We start from the raw sequence: 13,537 nt of genomic DNA, 5'->3' as shown, positions 1-13,537 counted from the left end.
ATACACACATGCACACACTCCTAGCTTGAAGTTTACATGCTATTCTTCATTTGTGTGTTTTGTGGTATTGATGCTTTTACAGGCTATTGCATGGCATTAAGCGAGGTGGGGCTTATGGTTGCTCTGTTCCCTTTTAAATTAGATTGCTCAGATTGATGTTACACAACTAAACAAAGTATGCAAGCCTGTTTTAATAAAATACGACTGCATATGCCAATGGTTGTCCCATCAAATCAGCACTGAATTTGATGAGAATTTGCAACATCCAAACATAATCCTTACCTGAGAATCAACCTGGTGATGAAAATCTAATCATTTATCCACTCGCCCTGAAGGTCAGGTGAAGTTGATCTCCTCTCCAGGAAAAGTGTTTTGAAAATATCTCCCAAACAGGCGAGGGTGAGCTGCGGCCCATTTGTCGATTGAAGTAAAACGACCCAGCATGAAAAGCTTCGGTGTTGCTTGTCTGTTGTGATGTATAGTTGCACGTTTTCACTACAAGCGTCCACCTTAGCCTCGAGCTAATGTACAAAGATGTTGCCTCGAGCTATGAAACTGGGATGAACATCCTTTTTTTTTGTTAAAAAAAGGTGGTTCAAATTTTTCCTCTCTCGAATCAAAGTTTGTACCCATATTTCATTTTAATGCTTTTACAAAGATTTAGTGCTGCAACATAGTTCATGCATAATAAATAATAATAATAAATATATTTATAGAACGGTCAGCAAGAATATAGATGCCGGTACCAGCGTGAGGCCTTCAATTCTACTTGCTCCAGTCAGTTTGCAGGCCTTGGACGCTCTTCATAAGCGACCCGAATGAAATGGTATTACAGTAATTGAGTCACGATGTCACAAATGCATGGATTAAGTTCTTTGAATCGTTTGAGCCCAGCGATTGTTTTATTGTAAGATGTCAGAAGGCGACTCCAGTGACCCCTTTAAAATTGGGGTCAAAAGCAGAGCCGTCCCCACCCAGTGTGGAACCCGAGGCGAGACTTTGTGCGGCGCCCGCTCCATCGGCGATTTCCATTCATTTGCAAAAGAAATAGTTTTGTTTTTACCATTGTTTTCAATGTATAAGAAAACATGTCAACTGATTGCAACAAATTACGCATCAAAACAAAAAAAATGAAGTACAATCGAAATTCCTTTTAGTACCCATCCATCGCCTGCTGGTTATCCTGCACCATCATTACACCCTGGACCGGTTATCAGTCAATCCCAATTTTCTTCCAATTTAACTGCTGAATGTTTTTGGACTTTAGAGGGAAATCAGAGAACAGCCTTGCAGGCATGCGGAGAACATGGAAACGCCCCACAGAAAGGTCTGCTTGTCAGCATTGTGAGGTTTAAGCGCTAACCACTGCGCCACCATGCCACCCCCCTTTAGTACCCAGTTACTCATTATTTGTAATCAATGTGAGTATTTCGATTTTAAGAGATAATGGTAATAACTAGCTTTAGTATAATCATGTTGAAGGGGATTTTTTTTTCAAAATTTCGTGGTGCCCCCCGGAGTAAACACCTTTAGCATTTGCCTATATTGCCGAATTGGCCTGCACCCTGTCTGAGAACACACCGATATTCTTAACTCCGTCACCACACTCACAGACATCATCCATGAATTATATTGAATGAATGTCATCGTTTATCTTTGGATTTAAAACCATCATCTGGCCCACAATCAACATGTGGGTGATTGGAAAACAACTGCTTTATCATTTTTGAGTCACCTATTCTGGATCAAATCAAACATCATTTCACAGCATATCAATTATTTTTACTATTTTTAAGATTGTTAGTTTGTCTCTTACTGGATGCTGTGGTCCCCAGAAAGAGGATAAATTGGAATATTTTGCTTTATTTACCCAGGATGATCACACAGACGATGCTTGGTGTCAACTGACGCGATTAAAACTTGAGCATTTCTTCGCCTGTGAGGAGACAGATAATCGGGGAAAAATGCGCCTGTTTCTGTCATTATAGTATCTTTTGTCACTTTCTCTTCCAGAGCTATTCATATCCTGCATTCTCTACTTGCCAGCTGGCTGGTTTTCTATGAATAGTATAGGTGTCTGGTGGCCGGTGGGAAAATGTAAGTATCCATTTACCGCCGTTGCTGCCAGTGAAATGAGGCATTTCTTTGGTTTTGTGTTCTGGAAGGATTGGCGTGAGTTTGTTCTCTCCTGACGTCCGTGCGGTACCTTACAGGAGGGGATCAACGCCCCCCCCCCTTCTGGGAGCGGAAGGCGAGATCGCATAAATTGATTTTTGTTTGACTTGTTAATCAGGGAAGTCTGCCAGATGCTGGGGTTTCCACATGGCGCTTTGGCGCTAATCCTCTCCGGACGTATCTAAACAGATCAAATTGGTTAGCAAATGGAGAGTGTCACTGCCGCTGGGTCATGTTACATTCAGGAAAAAAAGGCGAGTCTTCTGACACGGGCAGACAAACCACTCAGTGTTAGCTCTGCTCGGGAAAAGCCCGAAGCTCTTAGAAACTCTCCGGGGAGATCTGGCCGAGACCAGCTCGGATTCCTTTCATCCATCCTTGACAAAGATGAACTCCCGGCAGATTGAACTGAGTGATGAATAAAAACACACATTAACAGCGATTACTGCATAAGGCGTTTGTTGATATAAAGCGTAGTTGTCGGGATTTTTGCACTTTTCAGACTTTTGACCCGTCTCGCATTTCATCTCTCGCACTTGTCCGGGCGCAAATTCATCAATTTCATAACATTCCTCAAAGGAGCCGGAGTGTTCATGAGTGGCCGAGTTATTACGCTGCCAGTTTGACAGCTATCTCCCTCCCGGGAACGTTTTCTCGTGTCCTCAGAGATGAGTCTTTAGTCAGCATGGGATCTGATGCAAAGGCCCAGAGCATTGGATACACAATCAAACTTATCAAATCAATCAGTGACGCCACCGGCTCTTTATGGAAGCTCCTCGATTTTACATGATTCTCCTGAACACAGTCAAGTCAGCCGTTTTTCTCCCTCTCGGTTTTATCACCACTCTCTGTGCACAGCATCCCCATGAGCACAATGATATAATTTTAGTTTATATCATCCATCCAATTGTATAAACTGACCCGACAACGAGACAAATCTGCTGACATTTCAATCAGACGGGCTGCCTGGCCATCCTCCCGGATCCGTCTGAGGTCCGGCTCCAACATGTTCACTCATTTTACGATGGGTGTTTTTCATACTATGACTGGCCAATAACTGCCAAGCAGCAAAAATAAGATTTGTACAAAGCCAAGATGGCTGCCACCAGTGACATAAATACGCTCGGATTTGCATATGACTTTTAAATGATGAGCTAAAGTACACGTGCAAGTGATGACAGATGTTTTCTCTGGATGTCCAAGGTAGCAATACTGATTTTCTTTTATTTTATTACCCTTAGATGCTAATAGCATTTCTGATAGCTAAGGGTTTTGGGAGTGCGTATTAGGTTGTTTTGTGGGCCTTCAGAAGGCATTTGACTGTGTCCAATGGGGAATCCTGTGAGGGGCGCTCCGGGAGTATGGGATATTGTATGCAATTGTATTATCTGTGCTGGAGCATGGTCCGCATTGCCAGTTGTAAGTTGGATTTGTTTTAGGTGAAGGTTGGACTCCACCAAGGCTGCCCCTCGTCAGTAATTCCTCTCGTAACTTTTACGAACAGAATTTCTAGGACAGGATCCAGTTTGGTAGCCTCAGTATTGGGTCTGCTTTGCGCACATGACAAGGCTTCATCTTTCCGTGATCTCCTGCGCTCGCTGGAGCGATTAGTAGTCAAATGTGAAGAGGCCAAGATGAGGAACAGCATCTCCAAATCGAGACCATGGCTCTCAGCTGGAAACAGGTGGAGTACCAACTCCCTTGGAGTTGGATAGGAGGCCCTGCCTCAAGTGGAGAACTTCAGGTATCTCTGGATCTCGTTCATGAGTGAAGGAAGGATGGAACAGGAGATCAACGGGTGGATTCTGCACCGGCTTCCTTAGTAAAGAAGAAACTCAGCCAAAAGGCGAGCTCTCGATTTACCTGTCGATCTACGTTCCTAACTTGACCTGTGATCATAACCCACATTTGTGCCACAGAAGACAGTTACGAATCACTTTGACGTTCGTCTAGTTGATGGAAATGAAAATCAGAAATAAAAAATAAATCAATTATAATGTTTTTTTTTTCCACATCTGAGGAGTTTGCGTGTGCATGTTTGCCCAGGTACCTATATTTGGCCAGCCCCAACACTCATTGCAACTGCATGCTTTAGGCATTAGAAACATGAGAAGAAGAGTGCAGCTCTGCCGTGTTCAGAAACGTATGACTAATGTTTGCCGGCATCCTTCGCCAAAACTTTTATGAGAATGGATGACCCATAAAGCAAACGCAGAAAGGAGGTCAAAGGTCAGGGTTAAACATTCAGTCGTAATGTTAAGGCAAGAAATGAGTATGGAAACCTGTACGAGCACAAAAACAAACGGGGGGGAAAACCCGGGAGCATATTATACTTGTGGGATTTAGTACGTTATTGTAATCCCAAGACTATTTGAGTAAAAAAAAAGGTTTGAAAGTTTGTCCATATTTATTTTATTTAAGAGGGGATTATTCACATTTACGAGTAGCAGCGCTTGGGTTTCTTGAGCTCTTTTTGTATAAATCTGAGCTGCCGGAGACAGAAAAACTGTCGATATGTACTTTGAACTCCACTCTGGTTGCAGTTTTGGTAGACAAGTTATGACTTTATTTAATACTCACTGATTCATCAAAGGCCATCAAAAACTGAGAAAATGGATGCATATATCATTAAGCTAAACATCCATATTTATCTAGAACTGATTAATTATAGGGAGGCACGATGGTGCAGTGGTTAGTGCTTCCACCTCACCGCAAGAACTTCGAACGTCTCTAGTTTGATTCCGACAAGGGAAGCCCTTTGGGATTCTCCATGTCCTCCAAGTGTCTGCGTGGATTTCCTCCAGGTTCTCTGATTTCCTCCCAAAGTCCTAAAACATACAGGAGGTTCATTGAAGATTCAAAATTGTCCAGATGTGTGTATGTTACAGCCAGTGCCACCCCCCCCCCCTTCATATTGTCATGCAGGTGTTCTGTGTCAATCACAAAACCTGAAGCCGATGAACTCTAGCACATCACTATTTACCGACTTCTTTTAACCAATTCAACGTGGTGGTTGATGCACAGCATGCCGAGGGGAAAGGCCATGTCTCACTGTGTGGGTTGTGAGGTTAAATACTCTGAGGGTGTTGGGGATGCCGACTCTGATGTGTTCGTTTTCCACCAGTTTCAAGAAGTGTGGGTTTTGTTTCCTTTTGTTGTTCTACCTCGGTAGTGCTATTCCTAGGTAGTGGGTTCTTCTGAGATTTATTTCTTTCCTTGATTTGAGCAGCAGCCAACCCGCCCCTTTTTCCTAATAATTGTAACTCTGCACCTTTTTCAAACTTCCATAATAGTTTTAAATACCAATTACTTTCACTTTTATGTTGCTTCCCCTCTCCAAGCATGGGATATGAGAGCGAATGGTTATTTGGCTCTATATGACGCAGGGATGAAAGACTGAATGGTTGTATAACTTTATGGGACATGTGAATGAGGATATGAATAATTATGTAGCTCTACACAAAGAGTGAAGGGTTGTATGGCTCCATACGTGGCCCTGTGATGGCCTGGTGACCGGTCAAGGGTGATACCCGCCTCCTGCCTAATGACATTTAGGATAGGCTCCAACACCTCTGTGACCCTGAGTGTATAGATAATGAATGATGACTCATACAGATATTTTATATCCATTCATCATCCATCGCTTATCCCGCACTTAGGTTCACTTAGGGTCCTATCCCAGTTGCCATGGGGCAAGAATTGGGGTACACCCTGGACCGATAGCCTGTCAATCGTAGGGCTACAAATAGAGACAAATGGCCGCTAGATCTCTTATTCACTCATCTGGGCAATTTTTCCTATTTTTTTCCAATCAACCTTCTCCATGTTATTTGACTGTGGGAGGAAACCTCTGCAGACATGTGGAAAGCTTGCAAACTCCACATTGAAAGTCCCTGTGCTAATCAAACCGGGATCCTTTGTGCTGGGAGTCAGAAGTGCGAACTACCTATTATCCTTTTAATTCAATACATTCAAATTCAGCTAATGTTAAAAATCCAAGTGGTAACACGGTTATTGCATGTTTTTAAGGGTACATGTGTGTGAACGGGAGACCGAAATAGAACGGTGAGGCTACAGGGAGTGGAGATAAAGAAGTTGGAGGATTTTAAGTACTTGGGGTCAAAAGTCCAGAGCAACGGCGAGTGTGGAGAAGAGGTGAAGAAATGCGTTCAAGCAGGTTGGAACGGGTGGAGAAAAGTGTCAGGGTGATAAGAGTATCAGCTAGAATGAAAGGAAAGTTGTAGAAAACGGAGGTGAGACCAGCCATGACGGCTTCATTAAGGAAAAGACAGGGGCAGAGCCGGAGGTAACAGAGATGAAGATGTTGAGGTTCGCCTTGGGAGTGACGAGGACGGATGGGAGCAGGAATGAGTCCATCAGGGGGACAGCGTGTTAGATGTCCCGGTGATAAAGTCAGACCAAGGTGGTTTCGGTTATGGACAGAAGAGGGAGCGTGAAGATCTGGGTGGAAAGATGCCGAGGTTGGAGCCGCCAGACAGGAGGACAAGAGGAGGTGGAGATTTATGGATGAAGTGAAAGAGGACCTGAAGTTAGATGGTGTGAGAGAAGAAGATGGAGAGGAGAGGGTCAGATGAAAGTAGTGTCGCTGTGGCGACCCCTGAAGGGAGCAGCTGAAAATAAAAAGGACTTCTATTCGCCGAAATATAGAAAATGAATTAAATGTAATACCGGAAAGACAAAATGAACCTCAGCACAATGGCATTTCAGTCTGGCTTGACGTGGACAGCTCTGCCCGAGAACGACTGCCCCGCACCATCTATGGAGCGGGTCAGGTCAAGGTCATGCTGGGTTATTCGGTTCCGGTGGTTGACATTAGGGTGCTGGATGGCGTATGACTGAATCTCAATGATATGCTTCACGGCAGTTATGTGTATCTGTGTGTGCGTGTGTGTAAAAACCGTGTCATGACATTTTTTGTGTTATTTCATGCCTCTCACTATCTAACCGGCGATATAAAAAATTGAACGATAATACACATTTTTTTTTAGCCAAGGGTCACTTCAGTGTATAAATGGTAGGAACTCTATTTCTACATTTGTCAATTCCCCCTGTTCAAGAACATTTGTAGAACAAGGCTGTAGATTCCTGAGAATATAAATGAGAGCCATAAAAGCACAAGTTATCATACAAAACAAGTCAGATTTTATTCAAGCAGTGCAAAATCACAATACAATTATCTGATGGCACTTTCAATGCAGAGCAGGTCTGGACTAAATTCTTTAAAATGATTGACCCAATATTCCACCCTGAGGGAGCGCCTGGCAACAAAGACGAGGAACAAGTGCCTTTTACTGGCTAGAGACCTTGGACAGATCACTGACCACTGCGGACGGCATTCTGCCTTGACTGAGTGGAGTAGAAAGAGAGAGTGACAGAGAAGCGAGAGTGTAATAGAGCGAGAGACAACATTAAGACATTAAGCAATATTGGCAAATGCTAGGGGCGCTGTGGCCTCTAGGGAAAAAAATTCTCTTTCAAATTATTAAATTAAATTATTAAATCTTAAAATGGAAAAGCTCAGATTTATTAAAATGTAAAGCGATGCCTATTACTATGATTGTTATTTATTCTCTAATTTATAGGATTTTTGTTTTAGCGGTCAGGAAATTTATATTGTATTTTACCTTTTTTTTTTTAAAATTAATCTATAATCGGTTAAGCATGTATACTAGTTGACTTATCATTTACAAATGAAAGACAATGGTAAAAATAATTTAATGTGTATGAATTTAAATCTTCCGCATTGGCTTGGGCTTCATCCTTGAAATGCAGCTCGAATACTTTGCTCCTGAACGTGTGTCGTACTCCAGTACTTGTGACGCTTTTTCTTTTTTTTTTTATTCCTAGCCCAGTGGTGTGTTGGTACCTCCAGCGTGCATTGGCGTGTGTGTGTGTGTGTTGAACGAGAGCACATTTTGTATCCGTCCACCCCCCCCACGAAAGAACCAGATGACTCAGCTGGGTGTCGATCTGCATGACTGACATGATACAAGGCCTCTGCCTCGACTGCGCCGCGGGTGTTCGCGTTCCCGGTGTCGCTCTTTCTTAACATCCCCCCCTCCCTTTTTTCAAATCTATTGACACTAAACTCATGTTCTTACAATGTAATTACATTTATTTGTTATGAAAAAACATTTTTGTCCAACATATAATGTAATCTCCTCACAAAGAAAACCTAGTTTTATAGCTAATGCCCCAAGCCTTCACCTTACCGTCTCCCCCCAGCATCTCCTCCTCTGTCCCCACTGAGCCATCACTGATCTATACGGAGCCTCATCATAACCAATAGCCTGGATCTAATCTGTTCCTGCTCCTGATGATTTCCAGCCACGCTGCTGCTCCCTTCCACCGTACCAGAGATGACTCCGGCTTGACACGCTGTGACTGAGAACCCCACACTCCGCTGTCGTACCTCTCTTTTCCTTCCCCCAGCCTCCTGTCGGTTAACCTCAACTCCCCTTCCTCAATGTGCACCTTAGCTTTTACTCCTATGTGTTTTATTTGTTCCCCCCATTTGTTGTTTCCATTAAAGATTGGGTAGAAATCTCTTGTTCCGACACACACACTCACTCACACACACGTACAGGGTGGGACAAACAATCTCCAAAAGCGTGCGCGCATCTGTCCGTCCTACTTTTTGCTTAACCTCACCTCCCTTTCATCCTTCGGCTGCGCTCCCCCTCGCTCGCCTCCTCTTTACTCAAGCCGCCACTTTACGAAACCCCGTTCAGACTAGGATGTAGGGGGAGTGTTTAGTGCGACATGGAGAGGAAGGAAAAAAAAAAAACAACAAAAAAAAAAAAAACAAAGGCGGTCTCGGGCAGGTTAATGAGGCCGGGAGGCAGCTTTGTGCCGAGCTTCATCAGTATTCAACCGAGGCCCTGCTCCCTCGCTCTCCCAATAATATCCCAGTCATTTGGGTCGGCCACATCGCTGTGCTCCTGTGAAGGGCACGCAAACAGCAAGAGACAGTTTAATAGAAATACAGTTTCATTAGATGTTCACCTCCTCATTCTCTCTAATCATTAGCCGGCCCGCACTGTCTCTTTGTCTTCCGTTCATTCGCCTCACTCTATCCATCACTTTCACCCCGAGCCTCCCCTCTCTTGGAGTTTCTGCAGCTCTTTCTCTCTTCACACGCCACCCCCCCCCCCTCACACACGCACACGCAAACACAAACACACGCGCATGTGAAGCTCCTTCAATTAAGATAAAGAGGCTAATCATATATGAATTACATTAACATCTCAAATAGCTACTGCAGGTTATTGGTTCCTCATTAGGACTCCACTCACTTTAGCAGAGGCCAGTTTCCAATAACAGTAAGAACAGCGTGGGGAATATGGAAGCATTTACAAACTGTGTGTGAGTTGTTCGTGCACGTGCATGTGTCAACTGGGAGGGGGGGGGGCACCTGGTGTTTCCTAAGGACAGGCCAAACATACAAGAGGACAGCGGGAGAGAGGGGGGAACACCAAAGATCAAGTGTCCTGTAAATCAAAGTCATCACACTGAGAGATGCCACAGGAATCCAAGGTGTGTGTCTGTTGAGGGGGTCGGGGATGGTGTGTGTGTGGGGGGAGGGGTCCTGAGCCAGTTCCTACTGTCCCCTTTCAAGCACCCCCCATCTGACTTCCCTTTTTATCTGCACATTCCTCCCCCCCAGTATGCCCTTTTCTCCTTTCAACCCCCTCCCTCCGTGCCGCAGAATTTTTCTCATCCACACCTCATTTACTTTTATCTCTTCATCCTGCTTTTGCCTTCCTCTACTTTCTCCCTGCTAAAAAAAGCTCACTTGCTAATGTCATCACTCCTCTTCTGTTCGCCGGGAGACTGTGTCGCAACGTTTTTGCAACTAAACATCACCCCCTCTACTAAAAGAGTATAGAGCAACTTAACTTGCGCCTGCCTCTGAAAGTTGTCTATTACTCTGGATTTTAGTTTACTCTGTCTTATGTCTTCTGCATCGTAAATTTGGTGGCCCCTCAACCGACAGCCAGGTAGATTTGATAATAATCATCATCTTTATACATTTTATCGCAAAGAAAAATATTAAGAATAACAAATTTATTTGTTTGGCATGTCTCATCGATACAAAATATAGAATAAATATAAACTCAAAATATAGATAGATAGATCAGTAACGTGCTGTGAGGTTCATGGCTGATGAGGCACTGACGTCATCACAGTCAGATTTACAAACATATGAACCTTACCGAGTAGTTTATTCACCATTTTATTGGCAGCAGTTGATGTGTTTTGTTTAAAATATCATATCAGCATTCTTTACATATACAAACCATAGCATGGAAAAAAGCACATGTAAAAAAAACATTATTATCTCTTACCTTTACTTATTAATGAAGTCCATGCGCCGCTCCTTCTGAAGCATCGCCAACTTACTTGTAAAAATTTACCATTTCTTTCTTCAGTTTTAAAAGTCTCTCTGTCTCAACGGAAATCACAGCCAGTGAAGACAGTCGTCCTTGATCGGTCCTGTTCCGACTGTATGTTTTGAGTCTTTTCGGTGCCGAGAATGACCGCTTCACCGAACGGTGACCACCGGCCGCAGCAACTTTGTCGCCTCAGGAACAGTTTGAATGAGATCCTTCTGGGCCGAAAAGTTGAGAAGCCGCCCGGGAGATTTACATTCATCCCTCACCGTCTGTGAGCTATACAGTCCGATGAGATCGGGAAAAAAATAGCTGGACGGCTTGCTAACTGTTTACTGTAGCTTGCTATTGCTAATTCTATTATTCCGTAGCCGAGTCGTAAGAAGGATCCCTGGGATCAGCGGTGCCCCCTACCATGAGGCACCGTCACTGCGTGCCTCACTTAATGTCTCTTCACAGTCGTTTTATGATTATGAGAAACACGAGAAACATGTTACAGTTGTTGACGAAAAACATTAGACACAATTTAGTTCATATATCAAAAGTGTTTTTTTTAATAGTGACATCCACGGAGACAGCAATACGGTCTCAGTCCATAGCATGGCAGCACAGTTAGCAGAATCATTGCGCAATCCACAGTGGGCTCCGCTGGTTGCTGCGTCTCCACCACGTTTTTAAATGTTTTTTTTTTTTTTTTTTTAGCGATTTTGAAAAAAAAGACTAAAAATGCTGAAGCTACGTGGAAAATAACTTTATAGTACAAATCACTGAATAAATACAACATTTTTTTTCTTTCTGTGATGAATGCATGTCACGGAGATAGATAGATAGATAGATAGATAGATAGATAGATAGATAGATAGATAGATAGATAGATAGATAGATACCGAAGTCAAATGTCCATATTTGTTTTGAATTGATTAATGATAGGGAGGCATGATGGCGCAGTGCTTAGGGGTTCCAACCTCACATTAAGATGGTGGTTAAATCTGGAGTTGCCATACTCTCCGGTTGTCTGCGTTGATTTCTTCAGATTCTCTGGTTCCTCCCGCGGTCCTAAAATATTCGGAGGTTCATTTAACAGGCCAAATTGTCCAGATGTGTGAATGAGAGTAGGACTAATTATAATGGCGTAATATATGATGAACAAGCTCTTATCCCATAGCATCAACCGCGTGACAAATTGAGAACTTTCCCTTTGCGCCACAACCGACATATTAGACCCCCATTTGTTGTAATTTTTCAATGAATCATGGAGCGTCTACATCAACATTAGTATCTTTAAAAGCAGAGTTTGTATTTTCCACATAATTCTTTCGGATATAAGAAATCATGTTTCACTTCTCCAGGTTCGTCAAGTAATGATGTGCCTGGTAAGTTTGAAAATGAGGAGAAATGGGTCCAGGATTGACCCCGCCTCTCGGATTAGTTTCCAACACCATGCATGACTAATAATGCTGGGTACATGGTATGGATAATGAACGAATTAATGTTTTCAAACTTTTACTTGCGTAAAATCTCGGTTATAAAATCTGTACTCTGACTAGAGCCGGGACGGGGTGCACTTCCACTGATCTCGACACATGTAGGGCAGCCCGGGGGTATTTTCTCCCCAGGCGCTGTCCAATATGGCCAAAACACGACACGTGCGGCGTAAACAAACATATTCGTTCTTTATCACCTCTCCCCAGCCTTGGTTTCCATAATGGACCCTCCACTCCAGAGTTGTTTATAATTAGCGTGAGAGAACAGACGTTTTCATCACTGAAGAAATACTCAAATTGTTTTTTGCTTCTTTTTTTCTGATTTGATTGAACCCTGCTTATCACACTTGTGTCCCAGCAAGGAGACTATCTCTTATCACTGTTTTACTTAATTCGGCAAGACGTTCGTCACCTTTCTTTCCAGATTGTATTCTACAGCCTGAAATGCAGAGGAACGTTTTGAGATTAGATGAAACTGAGTTCTTGACAATGTCGCCGGTCTAATTAAACATTTTTGACAGCCCTTTGATTGTCAAGATATTCGAACGCTCTCAGCGTAAAGCCACAGCGGCGGTAAACTGACGTTCTCTGACAACAGAAAAGTAATTCTTAATGGGTGCTTGAAAAATGTTGCATGTAGTAGCTGTTTTTTTATGACTTTGTGTCATTTTCTAATTTCCGTTATTTTGATGTCTGCTTTTGTTCCCCATTGAAGTTTCACTCATATCGAGTCTGATCCTCCGTGTTGTCTTCTCCCCAGTTGTCTTTTTTCTTTTTTCTTTTTTTTTTGATTTTCAGCACCCATCTATTGATGTCAAGTCAGATATTTATTTATATAATGGCAAATAACAACACAGCTGTCTCATGACACTTTCCATGTAGAGCAGGTTTGAACTGCACTCTTTAAAACAATGCACGGAAACTAAACATCCCAGCCGTTGCCGGGCACTTGGCGACGGAGAAATGAAAAACTGCCTTTTACCTGTGGGAAACCTTGGACAGATCCTTGCTCAACATGGGAGGCCTTTTGCCTCAATCAGTAGGGGAAATAATACATCAATGGCACCAATATTTATCAAATAAATGACAATGGTGGACTCTTACACTGAAGCACTGACTTTACTGCTTCATCAAGTGTTGCCATATTTAAGTTTCACATTTCGATTCAAAGTCGGCAACTCATCTTTTGTAATTTTTGAACATAAACTATATCTAATAACATACTGTTGTGTGGGGTACACAGCAGCATACAGCGTGGTTGATGGTGCTTTTAACACTTTCTTGGGTGTCTAAATGTGTTTTTCGCTTATGTTGCAGGTTGATTCTCTTCAAACTAATTATTATAAACCATATTACATAATACATTTTGTGTCTTGGATAATTAAGACGGGGCGTCATGATGTTTCATGCAGGAAAAGGGATTCTAAGTTTAGTTATTACTGTGACGGATGCAAGCCTTTAAGT

This window comes from Fistularia commersonii, chromosome 19, assembly GCF_037954325.1.
Source record: "Fistularia commersonii isolate RoL2024-O1a breed Wild chromosome 19, RoL_Fcom_v1.0, whole genome shotgun sequence".
Classification (NCBI taxonomy): domain Eukaryota; kingdom Metazoa; phylum Chordata; class Actinopteri; order Syngnathiformes; family Fistulariidae; genus Fistularia; species Fistularia commersonii.
Note: the sequence above shows the minus strand (reverse complement) of the source record.